The sequence below is a fragment of the Pseudorca crassidens genome, chromosome 4, assembly GCF_039906515.1.
Source record: "Pseudorca crassidens isolate mPseCra1 chromosome 4, mPseCra1.hap1, whole genome shotgun sequence".
In the NCBI taxonomy this organism is placed as follows: Eukaryota; Metazoa; Chordata; class Mammalia; order Artiodactyla; family Delphinidae; genus Pseudorca; species Pseudorca crassidens.
In genome coordinates, this window is record NC_090299.1 from 74,868,905 (window position 1) to 74,886,575 (window position 17,671).

A 17,671-nucleotide genomic window follows, 5' to 3' on the forward strand; every position below is an offset into this window, starting at 1 on the left:
ATTATTCAAAAGGAAGATATTTTATAAAGTATTGGGATTTTTTGCCCTACTTCAATAAGTTTGATGTTGTGAAGGAGAGTTAGAAGCAGGAAAACTCCCAACAAAACAACCATACAAGCTGATAAGTAAGCCTGTCACAGTTTCATAGATGCTGACAGAAGGCATGGGGCTCTTGAGTCAGAGACAAAGGACTTTACTAGTTGCAGCAAAAGGAGTAACAAGAGTATCAGTATTGTTGCACCAGTCCCCAAATCCCTCAAGGCAATGTGGGGGGCCCAGTGGAGCCCGCATATGCAGTGGGGTGAATCACAGGGGAGGATCCTGTGCATAGGGTATCTGCTGCTTTTATAACAGGCAGTAAGCAAGCTGGTTTGTCTGGAAGGCAACCAGGTGCCACGAAGAACAGCAATGAATTACTTTTCTCAGGACTGCCAGCTGCATAAACAATCCGAGAAATGGCCCAGGTAAAAGAACAGTCAAAGCCTTGGGATTTTAGCACATTCAGTAAGAAGTTTAGGCACACAAGAAGCTCCAAGCAGACTGTATCTCAACATACAGGGCATAATAATACAAATGAATGGAATTTTAGAATAAAGCTAGACGGTTACCTAAAGAATTATGATTCTAGTTCCAAAAGGGAAAAAATACAAGGAGAAGTTTTACAATGCTATTTTCACTGCCTTTGAGAAAAGGATTCACGAGATTACAATGGGAAGACTCCTGACTTTCGATTATGTTAATAGCAATTTTTAAAAACCACTACTCAAACTTTGTAGACTTGAACAAAATATCAAAAATTCCTGAAGTAACTGCCACATCCCAGAAATATCCTCAAGATAATGATTAGTTTCTATGAACCAAGAATAGGAGAACAGTCAATAGGAGCACCGAGGAATCATGAGAATGAGGCCAGTAATAAGTATGTGATGGAAAAGGAAGGAGAGGTGTGGGGAATTGAAAACTAATAAATTTAGGACAAGCACTTTAATGAATAAAGTCTGGAATTCAACACGCAATTGGATTTAAAGCATCACAGAAAGAGCAGGAGGATTCCACATTCTGTTTTCTCTCTGTTATACTGTGCAAGTGCAGATGAGAGCCAGTCATTCCCAGCCAGGTTTTGAAGTGCATCATTTGGCTGCCAGATGCCCATTATACTAATTGGATCACTAGTTTCCTCTATATCTCATTGACACAAGGATTCCAGGGCTACCCATTTCTCCTGCAGCATTAAAATTTAAGAACGCCACACATACAGTAAACCATAAAATATTCACATGGGCCTGTACTCTACTTTTGTATTATATTGTAACTCTGGAATGATTCTTCAATAGCCTACATGAGTGATGTGAAGGAATGACAATACTAAATAGGTTTCTCATGTTTAACATTTAATTTTATACTTCCGGAGCATTTGACACACTTGTGAATATTTACAATTTGATTCGAATCATCATCTTCCTCAAGCATTGTTTTCTTGTTTAGTATATAGCTACAACTGTTCCAACCTGACAAATATAGAAATCAGAGTACTTCTGTTAGGAACAGAAAAAGGAAGACTTAATACCCTCACAATCAAAAACTAAAATGTCCTCATTAATATACATATGGCTATACATGTATATTGTATATTGAACTCTAAGAAAAACCTATGAATATTATTATTTATAGATACACTGATTCATTTTGGTTTTATTCTCCATTTAAAAGGGTAAATTTGAATAAATATTAATATCACTCTTCACTGAATGACCTGGTGCTTAATAAAAGTAACTCCCCATTAAAATTTCTAGATATCCATGATTTTAAAAATGAGACTTCATGTTAATACTACATTATTTAACTTTTTCCAAGAAAGACTCACATACACAATGGATCTTGTATTAAGCAGGGTTCTGGGTTCCAGACAAAAGAATCCACTCTGATCGGTTTAAAGAAAGAAAGGATTTACTACAGGTACTAGATAGCTTATAGAATCTTTGGAAAGGTTAGTGAAATAGTTTCTAAGCCAAACTTACAGGAATAACTTTGATGAAAATGCTGGGCAGATCCCAGAACCACTTTGTCTCCACCACAGTCAGGAAACTGGAGCTACCACACCTAAACAAGGAATCCTGTGGGTTTTGCCAGTTCCTGCACCAGCAAAACAGATGTCCCATGTCCTACCCTTCCCCGCCCCATATATTAATTGCAAACCAAATGTCATGAAGATACATCTGTCAGAATCTAAACCTTGTACTGATACACTAAAAGAAAGTGAGGAGGGGCTGGAAAAGGCAGATTTTTGTTTTGTTTTGGTTAATATTCTATACTGAGATGGCAGGGTTTACATTATGGGGAAATATAAAAATGTAGCACTTTTTCAAAAGATTTTGGGTAACCCCAGATTGCAAATGTCAACTTCAACTTTATCATAAAATTCAGGGTACCTTATCTAATATATTTGGCATGTTTTTCCTCTTTCTAGACAAATAAGTAGACTGTTATAGTAGTCCAGTCATGTTTTTATTGTTTTGGAATTTTGCTTATAAGTTTTGATCTTCATCCTATTTTCAATTCTAGGTTGGTTGGAAAATTCATCATTACATTACAGAGTTCAAAGCACAAACCCCAAATTATTACACATTTCTTTTGATCAACATTCAATTTGTAACATGTCTTTTGTCTTCAAAGTTTTGTTAAACTCTATTCACCATCTGCCACTGCTTATCTTAGGGGATTGCCAAGACCAAAATGGAATATTTTCGTGTCACTTACTCTTGATAGATTGTGGTCTGGCAAAGTTGAAGCTGTACTTCATTTGGCAAACTGTGTAATGACCTATTCTTCTTTAGACATAGTTGAAGCTTTTACAAAAAGAAGAAAGAAAATAAATAAATAATAGCATAGAAAAGAGCTAAAGGAAAAAGATTATGATGCTCTGCAATTAGCTCAGATCCCTTCAACGTTTCTGATAACCAAAACAAGAGTAGATTTTATGTGTTTCCCAAGGTCCAGCCATTTTTTATGTGATAGACATTGGTAATTAAAATCTTCCATATCTGGATTCATGAGAATTTGGTATGATCCTAACAGAGCAAAACTTTTCCTATGGAAAGGAAGGAGACATTGAGACACTGAGGAGATGGTCTTCCCCAGTACTCATGAAGTTCCATGGTGTTAGGCCCTCAACCTCTGTGAAGAAGTTCGTAAGGAATCCTTCAGAACCTAGATTGCCCAGCAAAACAGTTAGGACAAACCAAGGACCAGAAAAGTAAAATCTGATGGTGTCCAGGAATCCTTTACTGGAAGACTTTGAGGTAAAAAGTTCAAGCATGCCTTTTTTTCCTTTTCCAAAGTATTAGGTTTTAATACGCATTAATATTGCATCTGCCTGCTATCACTGAGAAAGAACTGTGAGGTGGCTACTAAATCTTTAAAATGTTTGCATTTCTAAAAGGTCTGAAAACAAAGATATGTTCATAACCCCTACCTCACACCATATATAAAGATTAACTCAAAAAGTGGATCAGTGATGTAAATATAAGATCCAAAAATATTAAACTGGAAAATATAGGGGTATAGCAGCAATAGAAAAAATAAACTGGACTTTATCCAAACTTAAAACTTTTTGCATCAAAGGACATTATCAAAGACAATGAAAAGAAAACTAACCTATAGAATGGGAGAAAATATTTGCAAGTCACATATTTGACAAGGGTTTAATACCCAGAATATATAAAGAACTCCCAACTCGGTAACTAAAAGACAAACAGGCCAATTTTAAAATGGGCAGTGGACTTGAATAGGTGTTTCTCCAAAGAAGATATACAAATGGCCATGAAATGGTACATGAAAAGATGCTTAACCACCTTAGTCACTTGGGAAATGCAAATCAAACACAGAATGAGATACCACTTCACACCTACTAGCACAGCAGTAATAATAATAGTAGTAGTAATAGTAGAAAATAACAAGTATTGATGAGGATGTGAAGAAATTGGAACCCTTGGGCATTGTTGGTGGGAATGCAATTGTTGCAGCTACTGTGGAAAACAGTATGGCAATTACTCAAAAAGCTACAGAATTATCATACGACCCAGCAATTCCACTCTTAGGTAACCCCTTCCTTGACACCTAATTCCTGGCAACCACTAATTGTTTTCTCTCCCTACAGTTTTACCATCCACAGCATCATATAAATAGAATCATACAATGCATTACTTTTTGTGTCTGGCTTAGCAAAATGCATTTAAGATCATCCGCGTCTTGTATGAATCAACAGTTTGTTCCTTTTTATTGTTCAGTTGTATTTCATTGTATGGCTATATCAGTTTGTTTATCCATTCACCTGTTGAAGGATATTTATAAGGATGATCCTTAAATTTCCCTTTTCATTACTAATTAAAATTCCATTTAATTCCTAAATGAGTATAGTTTTGTGTTAATATTTTATTTTAATTTTTTGAAATTTGGTGTTTATGATGTACAGACTTAATTTACTATTTATAAAAACACTTGACTAACTAAAAGACCTCATTTTCTGACCTGCTAGGTAAGTTTTCTGCAAAGCAATTTGATTAAAAATTTTGAAATTTTAGGGTGCTTAAAACCTTAAGTATCAACTTCTACATGTTATGACCATATCTTTAAAATTTTTAATGACATTTTAACCATTTTTAAGTGTGCATTTCAATGGCATTAATTACATTCACGCTGTTGTGCAACCATCACCACTGTTTCCAAATCTTTTCCATCACCCCATAGAGAAACTCTGTAACTATTAAGTAATGACTCTCCATAACCCCTCACCCCAGCCCCTGGCAAGCACTGTTGTACTCTCTGCTTCTGAGTTTGACTACTCTAGATACCTCATGTCAGTGGAATCATGTAGTATTTGTCATTCTGTGACTGGCTTATTTCACTTAACATAATGTCTTCAAGGTCATCCATACGATTATGTGTATCAGAACTGTCATTCCTTTTGAAGGCTAAATAACTTTCCACTAGACAGATATACTACAACTTATTTATCCACTCATTTGTCAATGGACATTTAGATTATTTCCACATCTTGGCTATTGTAAATAATGCTGCAATGAACCCAGGAGTGTTGATATCTCTTCGAGGTCTTGATTTTAATTCTTTTAGAAAAATATCAGAAGTGAGACTGTTTGATCATAGAGTAGTTCTATTTTTAATTTTTTGAGGAACCTCCATACTGTTTTCTACAGTGGTTGCACCATTTTACATTCCCACCAACAGTATACAAGGTTTCTAATTTTTCCACATCCTTGCCAACACTTGTCTTTTGAATTTTTGACAATAGCCATCCTAACAGCTGTGAGGTGATATCTTATTGTGGTTTAATTTGCATTTTCCTGACCTTAAGCATCTTTTCATTTGCCTGTTGGTTTTTTGTATGTCTTCTTTGGAGAAATGTCTATTTAGTTCCTTTGCCCATTTTTTAATCTGGTTATTTGTTTTTTTGCTATTGTGCTGTTGCAGTTTCTTACATATTTTGGATATTAAGCCCTTATCAGATAAATGGTTTGCAAATATTATCTCTCATTCCATTGGTTGCCTTTTTATTTTGTTGATTATTTCCTTTGATGTGCAGAAGCCTTTTAGTTTGATGTAGTCCCACTTGTCTATGGTTTTTTTTTTTTTTTTTTGGCCACACTGCACCACATGTGGCTCTTAGTTCCCCAATCAGGGATAACCCATGCCCCCTGCAATGGAAGCGCGGAGTCCTAACCACTGGGCTGCCAGGGAAGTTCCAAGTCCCACTCGTCTATTTTTGCTTTTGTTGCCTGAGCTTCTGTCATATCAATGAAATAATTGCTAAGATCACTGCCACAATGGATGTCCCCTTCACAATAGCATCAAAAAGAAAATATTTAGGAATAAAGTTAACTAGGGAGGTAAAAGATCTGTACACTAAAAACTATAAAACATTAATGAAAGGAATTAAAGAAGATACAAAAAATGGAAAGACATCTAATGTTTATGGATTGGAAGACTTAATATTGTTTAAATGTCCATACTACACAATCTACAGATTCAATCAATCCCTATCAACTTCCAACAGCTTTTCTTTCAGAAATAGAAAAAACATTCTAAAATTCATATGGAACCACAAAAGACAGTGAATTGCCAAAACGATCTTGAGAAAGAAGAACAAAGCTGGAAATATCACACTACTTGATTTCAAAATATATTACAAAGTTACAGTAATTAAAACAGTATGGTACTGGCATAAAGACAGATATAGATCAATTGAACAAAATAGAGAGCCCAGAAATGAATCCATACATGTATGGTCAACTGATCTTCAACAAGGGTGCCAAGAATGCACAATGGGGAGAGGACAGTCTCTCCAACAAATGGTACTATACAACAGATAATGACAGTAGGTCTGTATCTGTAGGAGAAGGACGTTTCAAACAAGCAAAGGAGGAATGCTAGAATAAATCCGATGGTAACAGGCTGAAGTTGGAGACATCCATTTGAACTAATGTTTATTTTAATATATATACAGATGGATATATACAGAAATGAATATAGATAAATGGGTTAATATACTACAAACACTTGCCAGCTCTATGCACTGAGAGGGCCTAGAAGTAATGACTCTCCAGTTGCAACAAGAACACCTAGTGGACAGGTTTTGGTTTCTAAATACCATTCTCCAATAAAAGGAGCTATACTTCTTAAAGAATGGCTGGTTCTTGGGCCAGGGCATAGAAAATACAAGATAAGCCTGGAGAATCTTACAGTGCCAGAAAGTAAGTTGGTGATAATAATTATTATTATAAATGAAATAAAAATAAAATAAATAAAAGACATGGGTCTGTCAAATGGACACATGAGCCACCCTTAAGAGGTCCTGATACCCAGAGCTAGAATAATTTAAGCCATATAATAAACAATGATAATAAAGAATTATAACCCAAAGAATAAAATAAATATCCATATGGCGATAAATATCTATGAGACCATCTGATATAAATATACAAGCAAATAAATGAATGAATAAATGAAAAGAGGCAATTCTTCCTTTCAGAAGAATTATAAATGCAAAAAGAATGAGGAAAACCGAGCATCACCACTAGAGTGCCAAAGTAATTATTGCTGCAGGGAAGATCCACTGATGAATGCTAAAATTAGTGAGAGAAACAGGGTATCCACATTGCCTCCAAGTATCTCCCATAAAATATTTATTAATAACTGTGGAGGTTTAACATCTGCCTACAATTTCTTAAATATTCCTCCCTCCAGAAGATGGACCTTAATTCCCCTGGACTGGGCTGGACTTAGTAACTCACTTCCAAAGGACAGAATATGGGAAGGGGAAATGGTAACTTTCCATGGAGAATCCTGGCAGATACTACCTTAGCCAACTGATCAAGGATAACATCGCCAGTAACAAGACATTAATGTCATGCACCCAAAATCTATAACTTCAGTCTGATCATGAGAAAAAAAGTAAACCCAAACCGAAGGACATTCTACAAAACATCTAACCAGTACACCTCAAAACTGTCAATGTAATGAAAGACAAGGAAAAAAAAATGAGGAACTGTCACAGATTGAAGGAGAGTAAGGAGACATGAAAACTAAAAGCACTGTGGTCTCCTGACTTGAATCCTGGAACAGAAAAAAAGACAGTGGAAGCACTGGGGAAATCTAAATAGTCTGTAGTTTAATTTACAGTATTTGTTGAACCAATCTTAATTTCTTAGTTTTGGTCATTGTTCCATGGCTACATGAGATGTTAACATCTGGGGAGACTGGGTAGAGAGTATACCAGAATTATCTGTACTATCTCTGCAATTCTTCTGTAAGCCTAAAATTATCAACATAAAAAGTTTAAAAATTTTTTAGCTTCAGCTAAACACAGTAATTTGAAATAAATGGGTCTCAATCCCACGTAACTGAAGCCCAAAATAAAAGCAAATCAGCTGTATCCAGTTATTACTATTCACCCATGCAATCTGAATGTCCAAGTTTTCCAAACTAAAATCTCTCATAGTACGTCTATGATTCATAAAGAGTAAATATCTATTTTTACACCTCAGGAACACAATTCTATATTTAAATTAGATTCTATAAGAAACATAAATTGAACTTAAATCATGTTTGTTTATACTCCTTTTTCCAAATTGTAAATTCACTGCTAAGTCGAGGACTGTGTGTAACCAGACAAGAATTTCAGCTCGTTATTACAAGAACTTACATGGCTATGATACCAGTGTTGGAATCTCCTGGACTAAAATGGTATAGGTGGATTCAAGACAATGTCATAAGCACAGAAAACAGTGACTTTTAGAAACGTCTGATGCCAAAGATGATGAATACTTGTAATATAGCACTTTATTGTTTAGGATACTCTGAAATGCTTTATACCTTAAAATGTTTAAAATCAATATCTCTTTTTACTTTAGAGCTGGTTTACAAAACATCCTTTAGAGGCTAAAAAACAACAAATGTAAATCCAATTTACCTAAGTATATTAAAAATTTTAATAGAAGTAGAGAAGGTCCACCTAATATCTTAGGAACAGAAATTCATAGCTACATAATGGATTGCTTTGAAGTTTGTTCAAAGATTAGTAAATTAAAATTACAGAAAACATTTTAATAGGCTTAAATAAATTTATTTATATTCAAAATCAATGATTTATCTTAAACATATACCTCAAACATAACACACAGTAGGAACTCAATGATCAGTATTTCTTTAATTCATATATGAAATAAATGAAACATTGCTTCACTAGACCAAAATAAAATATAAATATTACAACCATCTTTATTTAATCCCATTTTGTTTTCTAAAACCATAAAATTGGGCTTCCCTGGTGGCGCAGTGGTTGAGAATCTGCCTGCTAATGCAGGGGACACGGGTTTGAGCCCTGGTCTGGGAGGATCCCACATGCCACGGAGCAACTAGGCCCGTGAGCCACAACTACCGAGCCTGCGCGTCTGGAGCCTGTGCTCCACAACAAGACAGGCCGCGATAGTGAGAGGCCCGCGCACCGCGATGAAGAGTGGCCCCCGCTTGCCACAACTAGAGAAAGCCCTCACACAGAAATGAAGATCCAACACAGCAAAAATAAATAAATAAATTAATAAACTCCTACCCCTAACATCTTCTTTAAAAAAAATAAAACCATAAAATTAAGGCAAAGATTAGGAGAGTAGAAGTATAAGAAAAATAATTTGGCATGATGTTTTCATAGTGTTAACCTGTATCGCTTAAAATTATAGAAGAAAAGCACTATTAATAACATTGGAATAACCATTATCAGAAAAAAAACTTTTTAAATTTCTTTACCTCTCTGAGATTTTCTTGGCTTCTTTGCTTAGGCTGAATGAACAACAATGTTTTCAGCTTTCCAAATTCTTTGCTCTGTAAAACAAAGTGTATTTACATTGAATGCATCCCACTTGTCCCCAAGGATACAACTTCTTCTAAAAATTTGGAAAGCATTTATAGCCTGGGTAACATAGAGTGTTATATTTATGTAATAGTGACGTCTAACTTTGCACGTAAACTTTGTTGAAATAACTTTAAGAAACATATTTACTTAAAACAACTAAAGCACCAAGCATGGAATTCACTGTCATGTTATAGACAGACAAGTTTGATTCTAACAAACAGGACCATTATAGCAAGTTGAGAGTTGTTTGCTTGTTACAAGTCACCCCATGAATGTAACCTACTCTCATGTCAGCTCAGTTGAATAGAGATCACATTCACCAGAGTCCATGAACCTACACAAAAGTATCAAGAGTAACTGTTTCCTTTTTATCTAGGGAATTCAGTTTCAAAACAGTGTTACTGACTGAGGGCTACACTCTAAGGTGAAATACAACTCAGTTTAGTTAAGTTTATTTATCCCAATACAGCGTCTTTCCTTAACTTTTTATTCCAGGTCTTAGGCATCAACATGAAAAAGCATGACCTCCAGCCAAATCTTGATATCAATTTACTCTTCATATCCCATAGGCAATGATGAGAAACTGAATATAGATCTAAGATACTCCTAGACATATTCTGATAGTTTGTTTGTTCTTATTAATAGTAATAATAACAATTTATTGAGCATTTATTATGTACCAGGCACTGCTTCAAGTACTTTACCTCCATTAACTCATAAAAGCAGTTTATATTTTTTGACTTCCTATGTAAGGAATAAACTCTCTGGCTGTTTAACATGCCTGTCAATGACACAGGGAATATGCTGACTTAATTCTTCTGGTTTGTAGTAGCTATTTTTAAAATGGAATGAATGACAACACTACCACAGTCTACCCAAGCAATATAGCAGAGATGATGCAACACATAATCCTTAAATCAAGGAACTGTGCTTCACTACATCTCCTGCCTACGCTGGAAACTACACTGCACAGTGTGACGCACTCCCATCTTGGCCGGCACTGTTCTAACGGGATCTAGTAATATTATTCATCTGTGCTCATGAAAAGTGAATTTTTACCCATAATGTACTCATACAAATGCCAGCAACAAGAAGAAATTACAGATAGGATTAACATATAACAAGTTAATTGTGCCAAATTAAAAAAAGAAAACAGAGGCAAGTGAGTTGTTTCATTTGATGTCAATATATTCCCCAAATATATATAAGAATTTAACTCTATTAAGCATAATAAACTGTAATTTGGGGAATTAACTTTTACTCTGTGATAGATAGAATACATATAACTTCAAATTACTTTTAATACTGAATATATTAAAATTTAAAACTGGCCTACAAAACACATATCATTATGAAAAGAGCTAATACATTCACATGCATATAAAGAATGGAGGGAAATACACCAGAATGTCATAATTGATGATCTGTCTCCCTGGGTATAGAATTTTTAGTCATTTTTATTTTCTTCTTCATCTTTTTAAAACCCAAATTTCCTACACTTAACCTGTATTACCTTACTTTTATTTCAAATTTTAAAAAATAGCTCAATTTTTTTCTGATTATGAAAATAATATATTTACATTTAAAACTGAAAATCTATTGAAATCCTACCAACCATAGTTATATTTTGATGCATTCTAGAGCTCTGTGTCTCTGTTTCTGTGTGTGTATATGAATATATATTCACATATATACATATCTGTACACTAAAGAAACATACATAATTTTATAAAAATAAAATTATACTATTCTGTTTTTTGGCTTGATTTTTTTTTCTTCAGTGACATACTATTTACTTCTTTCCACATGTACACAGTTACTTTTAATAGCTGCATTGTACTCCATTATATAATTTATCAATTACCCCTCAGAACCCAGTTTAGACATCACTTAAGAAGCAAAGCGAGAGAGAGGCATGAACATATATACACTACCAAACATAAGGTAGATAGCTAGTGGGAAGCAGCTGCATAGCACAGGGAGATCAGCTTGGTGCTTTGTGACCACCTGGAGGGGTGGGATAGGGAGGGTGAGAGGGAGGGAGACGCAAGAGGGAAGAGATATAGGAACATATGTATATGTATAACTGATTCACTTTGTTATAAAGCAGAAACCAACACACCATTGTAAAGCAATTATACCCCAATAAAGATGTTAAAAATAATAATAAATTATAAGGTGCTTCCAAAAAAAAATTAGTAGGAATGACAAAATTAACGTTAGTTGGTCAAAACTATAAACTGGTAAAGTCTTTCCAGAAAACAAGCATAAGAGGGCTTCCCTGGTGGCGCGGTGGTTAAGAATCCGCATGCCAATGCAGGGGACATGGGTTTGATCCCTGGTCTGGGAAGATCCCACATGCCGTGGAGCAGCTAAGCCTGAGTGCCACAACTACTGAGCCTGTGCTCTAGAGCCCACGAGCCACAACTGCTGAGCCCACACGCCGCAACTACTGAAGCCCATGTGCCTAGAGCCCATGCTCTGCAACAAGAGAAGCCACTGCAATGAGAAGCCTGCTCACCGCAATGAAGAATAGCTCCTGCTTGCTGCAACTAGAGAAAGCCCACACGCAGCAACGAAGATAAAAATAAAACACAGCCAAAATACAGCCAAAAATAAAAATAAATAAAATAAATAAATTTTTTTAAAAAAGAAGCTTTCACTTCCTCCCAAGTCTGGGTTCAGCTCCCCTCAGATGCATTTCAACCACAATCTATCTGTCAACACTGCACTCAATGAATGTCTAGCTGACTGTCTTCTTTCCTAAACCATAAGGGACCGTCTATGTCTGATTAAATGTTGTAGCCCCATACCTACTATAGTGCCCAATAAATAGCTGTTGAAATATAAGTTGTTTCCTTTTTTTAAATAAAAATACAATAATAGAATCAACATTCCTGCACACACAAATTTGTGCACTAATCCAATTATTCCCATGGCATAAATTTCTAAAACTGGAGTTGCAGAGACAGAGGTATGCACATTTTGAATTATAATAAATATTGCCAAATTGCCCTCCAAAATCCTTGTAGAAATTTACATTCCCACCATCAATGGATAAAAGTGTCCATTTCTTTGTATCTTTTAAATACTGAGTATTGTCACCCTTTTTTAAAACTTCAGAGTGATATCATTATCATTCGTCGCTTTTACAATTAGAAAAAAAATTAAGACATTACAGGTTTTGCTATTCTTAAAACTAGATAGCTATTAATTAGGATGCAGTTAAAAAATACTAACCAAGCTATATTTAGGATAATTGCTCATGCTGAATAAAAGTTCATTAGCTGAATGGTTCTTTATGTTCAAGTAAAACAGTGCCCATCCTTTTGCTCAACTCTTTTCAAGGTACCTGAAGGAGAGATGATATAAATATACAGAAAATGTATATGATAAGTACTTACTTGATAGAGAAAACGTACAGGAAAACCAGCTAATGTGGAGATGAACTGACTGGAGTAGAACATACATAGAACATCCTTAATGTGCAAGTTAGGAGGCGGGGAAAAACTCTAAGGTATGGATTCAAAAAACAAGATGAAATTGGGAACTTACTGTGGAGGTGTATTAGCTGCTCTGACAAATGAAGCTGAAAGATGCTGTCTTGCTGTTCTAGAATTGCATTCCCAAAAGCTTATTGTCACTGTCCACAAGAATGCTTACCAGTACCCCAAACTCAGTGTGTCCAAAAGAAAACTCATATTCTTCCTCTCTTCCCCACAGAACACTTAGTTAATTTTGGATCCAGGCCATGATGTTATATCTAGACTTGTAATGTGCAATACGTAAATATGGCTCATACAAACAGAGATGAGCTGTAAGCATTCACTGGACTTCAAAGACTTAGTATAAAACAGGATGTAAAATATCTCATTATAATTTTTATATAGATTACTTGTTGAAATGATCGTATTTTGGAAATACTGAGTTGAAAATATATTATTAAAAAATAATTTCACCTGTTTTTCCCCTCCCCTTTTTTTAAAAATGTGGCCACTGGAAATTTAAAGTTACATGTGTGGCTCACATTATTATATTTCTATTGGACAGCAATGACCTACACCATTGAGATCTAGACCACTGAAATCAAGGGCTAGATTATGAAGCTAACCATCCGTTGTTGTGCTCTAAGAACTCCAGAAAGGAGCAAAGAAGTGAGAGGAGGAAGGAGCTAGCTGTGAACTGGGTTTGGCTGGAATTTTGTGGAGTCAAGGAAGGGGATTTCCAGGCATGGGAGCAAGGACCATAAAGCAAAGATGAGAAAACTAGGTTCTAAATGCCAGATTTTCTAGAACTATGGCTCTCACTGTGTTATCTCTCTGCTGCTTCTGCCAGAGCCTTCAGTAGTACCTCAGAACACTAATCATGTCTGAGCTGGACTACGAGGTAGCAAGCTTGAGCCCAAGGGTTAAAATGGGAAAGTACATCTCCTGTATCCAGGAACTGCCAATAAGAGAACCAAGAGGACAATGAACTGGAAGGGCAGAAATCAGCTGGCCAACTCCCCCCGCCTCCCCTGCCCCACCACCCAGGAGATTCTTTTTCCAGTGTCAGCCTGGGAGTTCTGAGTCTGGGTGGAGAGTTTTGTTTGTATGTTTTTATTTTGGTTGTGCATTTCAAAGATGGCATCACTCCCTCACAGAGCCTCCTTTAACCTATAACAAAACCCCAGGCTGTCCCAATCCCAAAGTTTGCCTGAACCTCACAAGAATTTGCCACATGCTACGGAATCTGTGCCTTGGATGCCAAAGTTGTCATCAGCGTCCAGCTTTGTATCCATCTCCTTTCCAATAAGCAGAAGGCAGCCTGGCCCCAGTTAATTCAACTTCACTCATGTTCTTACCCCATGGAAATCCCTGCATGCCTTGCACTCAGGCATGCCCAACTACTGAACACCTGAAGCTCAGGACCTTTTTCAACCTTATGTTACTAAAACAAAAAGCAGCGGTTGCCTGGAGCCAGAAAGGGGCTGAAGAAACTTTGGGGAGTGATGCATATTTTCACTATTTTGATTGTGATGATAGTTTATCGGTATACACATATATTATCAAAATATGCACCTTCATTATATCAATTATACCTCCATAAAGCTGTTAAAAACAGTATTAACATGTTTCCTTCTCATAATCAGTTTCACCAATCAAGAAATTAATGAATAAATACTTATCTATCACCTACTCTGGCTATCTCCATCCCTGGTAGAAATAATGTTTTCTTGGCCAAACGGCATCTAATAGAAGCCATTCTAGTATTTCCTTTACTCAAATAAAGTAGTATTTTAGCAGCATAGCTTCCTTAATGTATTTCATTGTATTAACCAGAGGAAAAACTCATCTGAAATATGTTCGAAACTAGTGGGTTGTCTTTCCACAGAATTATCTCTAGGGAATTAAAAATAAAACTCTGAAAACTTCACAATCCAGTACAGGCATACCTCATTTTATTGTGCATCGCAGACACTGCATTTTTTTTTGCTTTTATAAATTGAAGGCTTGTGGCAACCCTGCACTGAGCAAGTCTATCAGCAAAAAGATCACGACTTACTGAAGGCTCAGATGATGGTTAGCATTTTTTAGCAATAAAGCACTTTTAAATTAAGGTATGTACATTTTTAGATATAATGTTATTGCACACTTAATAGACAACAGTATAGTGTAAACATAATTCTTACATGCACTGGGAAACAAAAAAAAAATTCATGTGAATCACTTCATTGTGACATTCGATTTATTGCAGTGGTCTGGAACCGAACCTGAGGTATGCATGTGGAGCACAGTAGCTGTCTTAGGTTGGGTTTCACAGAAGCCTGAGATGGGGATTCTTGTGCTAGTGATCTGAGGCTCTCAGGTGAAAACTATAAGGAAATGGGGAGTGCAAGACAAGGAAAGGGAAGAAGCAAAGCAAAGATGTGGGTGCCGCTGCAGTCCACCCCAGCCTGATCCCACAAGCAACTGTGGAGCAGGAATGACACTGCCAACCTGTTCCCCCTGGAGCAGGAAGGAGCCCTCCTAGCAATCATCCTTTAGCTACAGACCACACCTGAAAGCCTTGGGGTGTAACCACCTGGGCATGTCCTGGAAAGGCAGCTTCCATCAGCGAGGGCAGTTCTTGAGAGAAGGTACAACTGTGAGCTGTTGGCAGCCTATACTCATAGCAGCTGGAGAATGAGGGCACCTACCCACCTGAAAAACCCAGTGTTTCCGTTTCCTTGTCTGTAAAATGGGACTAACGACATCAGCTACTTCATACGCTTAGAATCACACATAGCACATGCTCAATAAATGTTATTGCTGCTGTTGTGTCTTCAGAGATGTCCACACTGGGCGTCTCACTGCCCAAGTGTAATCCAAACGCCCTACACAGCTGCACACCCGGGAGAGATTTTTGCCCCAACATTACTTAATTAAGGGCAATCTAAAGATTTCACATTTAGGTGACTCCCTAGATAAACATATCCATTTTATCTGACATTTTCCCCAAGTTCAGAATCAAGCAAGGATAACCTCTTCTGTTTCTCTTTAAAGAGTGGGAATGGTGGTATCTCAATATCAGCTGCTTTTTTTAAAAAAATAATTTATGTCTATATTCATTTATTTTTGGCTGCATTTGGGTCTTCATTGCTGGGCGCATGCGGGCTTTCTCTAGTTGTGGTGAGCGGGGGCTACTCTTCGTTGCGGTGCGCAGTTTTCTCGTTGCAGTGGCTTCTCTTGTTGCGAAGCACGGGCTCTAGGCACATGGGCTTCAGTAGTTGTGGCACATGGGCTCAGTAGTTGTGGCTCGCGGTCTCTAGAGAGCAGGCTCAGTAGTTGTGGTGCACGGGCTTGGTTGCTCCGCGGCACATGGGATGTTCCCAGACCTGGGCTCCAACCTGTGTCCCCTGCATTGGCAGGCGGATTCTTAACCACTGTGCCACCAGGGAAGCCCCACATCAGCTGCTTTTTACTTCTGTGGGAGATCCTCATTAAATGGTCTTCATTTAGAGTGTAATAGGAAAAACAAAACCCCTCTCTCACCTATGCTGCGTGACCCCAATCATGAAACCAGTCTTCCTCAAGCAACAGAGTTCCCACAGGTACACCCCATACTTGGAGCAACACTTAAAGTCCCAGGGGCTAATTCTCTGGTTCTTGCATTCTCCAGAAACAAATACACATAAAATTTAGACTCTTCCTCTGGTTCTCTCTCCTAGTTTTGGAAACCAAATTGACATCTCTTACAGCTGACTAAAGAAAGTGGGATGGGTCAGTGGCGACTAGACTCGCTTCCCAGGAGAGGGAAGGAATGCCAGCGAATTCGAGGAGGCGGGTCTCGCTGAGGTGGCTGGCTCGCCTCAGCTCGGCGGCTTTTGGGAATAAGCACACCAAGGGAAGCCCTCGCGGCAGAGGCGGACCTGGCCGCTGCGGGAAGGCCCCTGGGCGGCTGTTACCTTTTCTTGCACTGGGTCAATCCGCAGACGTGCGCCAGGATCCGGGCCGGCCGCAGGAGCCTTCCCCTAGCCCCCGCCGGCCGCGGTCGGGAGGAGTCGGCGGGGCTCGGAAGCCCGGCCACGGCCACGGGAAAGCCTTCAGCCTCCCCTTCCCCTGGACGCCGTGGGCTCCGCTCCCTACAGGGAGGCGGTGAGGGGCGAGGGGCGGGGTCCGGGGAGGACACGCAAACCTTCTGCTGCGGCAGGAACGGAAATGGGTGCGTGGAGGTGGAGAAAAGTGAACTTTTATTTTTATACTGAAACTAATGAGGCTAAGCTGTGGAAGTAAGTGTAACATATGCATGCGTTCTTAGAATAATACATGACTTTAAAATAAATTCAGCGAAGGGGAGGGAGACCCTCGGGGTAGCGATCTGCAGGGAGGCGCCCTCGAGGGCAAGGTTGAGAAATGCTGTCACCTACCCGGATACTTCTTTCTGCAAACGAGTTTTTGCCTCTCGTTGCACGCCCTGAGCCCGGATCCAGGAGACGCCCTGTCCCGCGCTGGGCGTGGAGCTTCCCCGCGGCGAGCTCCTCTGCGAAGTGGACCTCAAATCCACCTCCTGATCCTGCGGTCAAACTCGTTTACTGAAACATCGTGAGACCTGCTGCATCTGGGCCTTCTTGGCAAAAACTGTAAGGACGGGCTTTAAACAACCACAAGCAGAACTTGAGGGAACTTGGGCAGTGAAAGCCAAGAGACTGGCTGTAGTGTAGATGACGGCTGAAAGGGCCCTAGGAGGTCTTTTACTAGGCCGATTTATGTGATTGCCCGTTTGGGT

General features: G+C 38.0%; 1 protein-coding gene across 1 annotated transcript in view; it reads right to left on the minus strand.

The window, feature by feature from the left end:
- The window catches only part of NMU (neuromedin U), a 246,764-nt gene that overhangs the window by 175,717 nt on the left and 53,376 nt on the right, over positions 1-17,671 (minus strand). Inside the window, exon 4 of the mRNA XM_067736069.1 lies at positions 9,319-9,393. The gene's annotated coding sequence lies outside the window, so the exon portion shown is untranslated. The remainder of the gene's footprint in view (positions 1-9,318; positions 9,394-17,671) is intronic.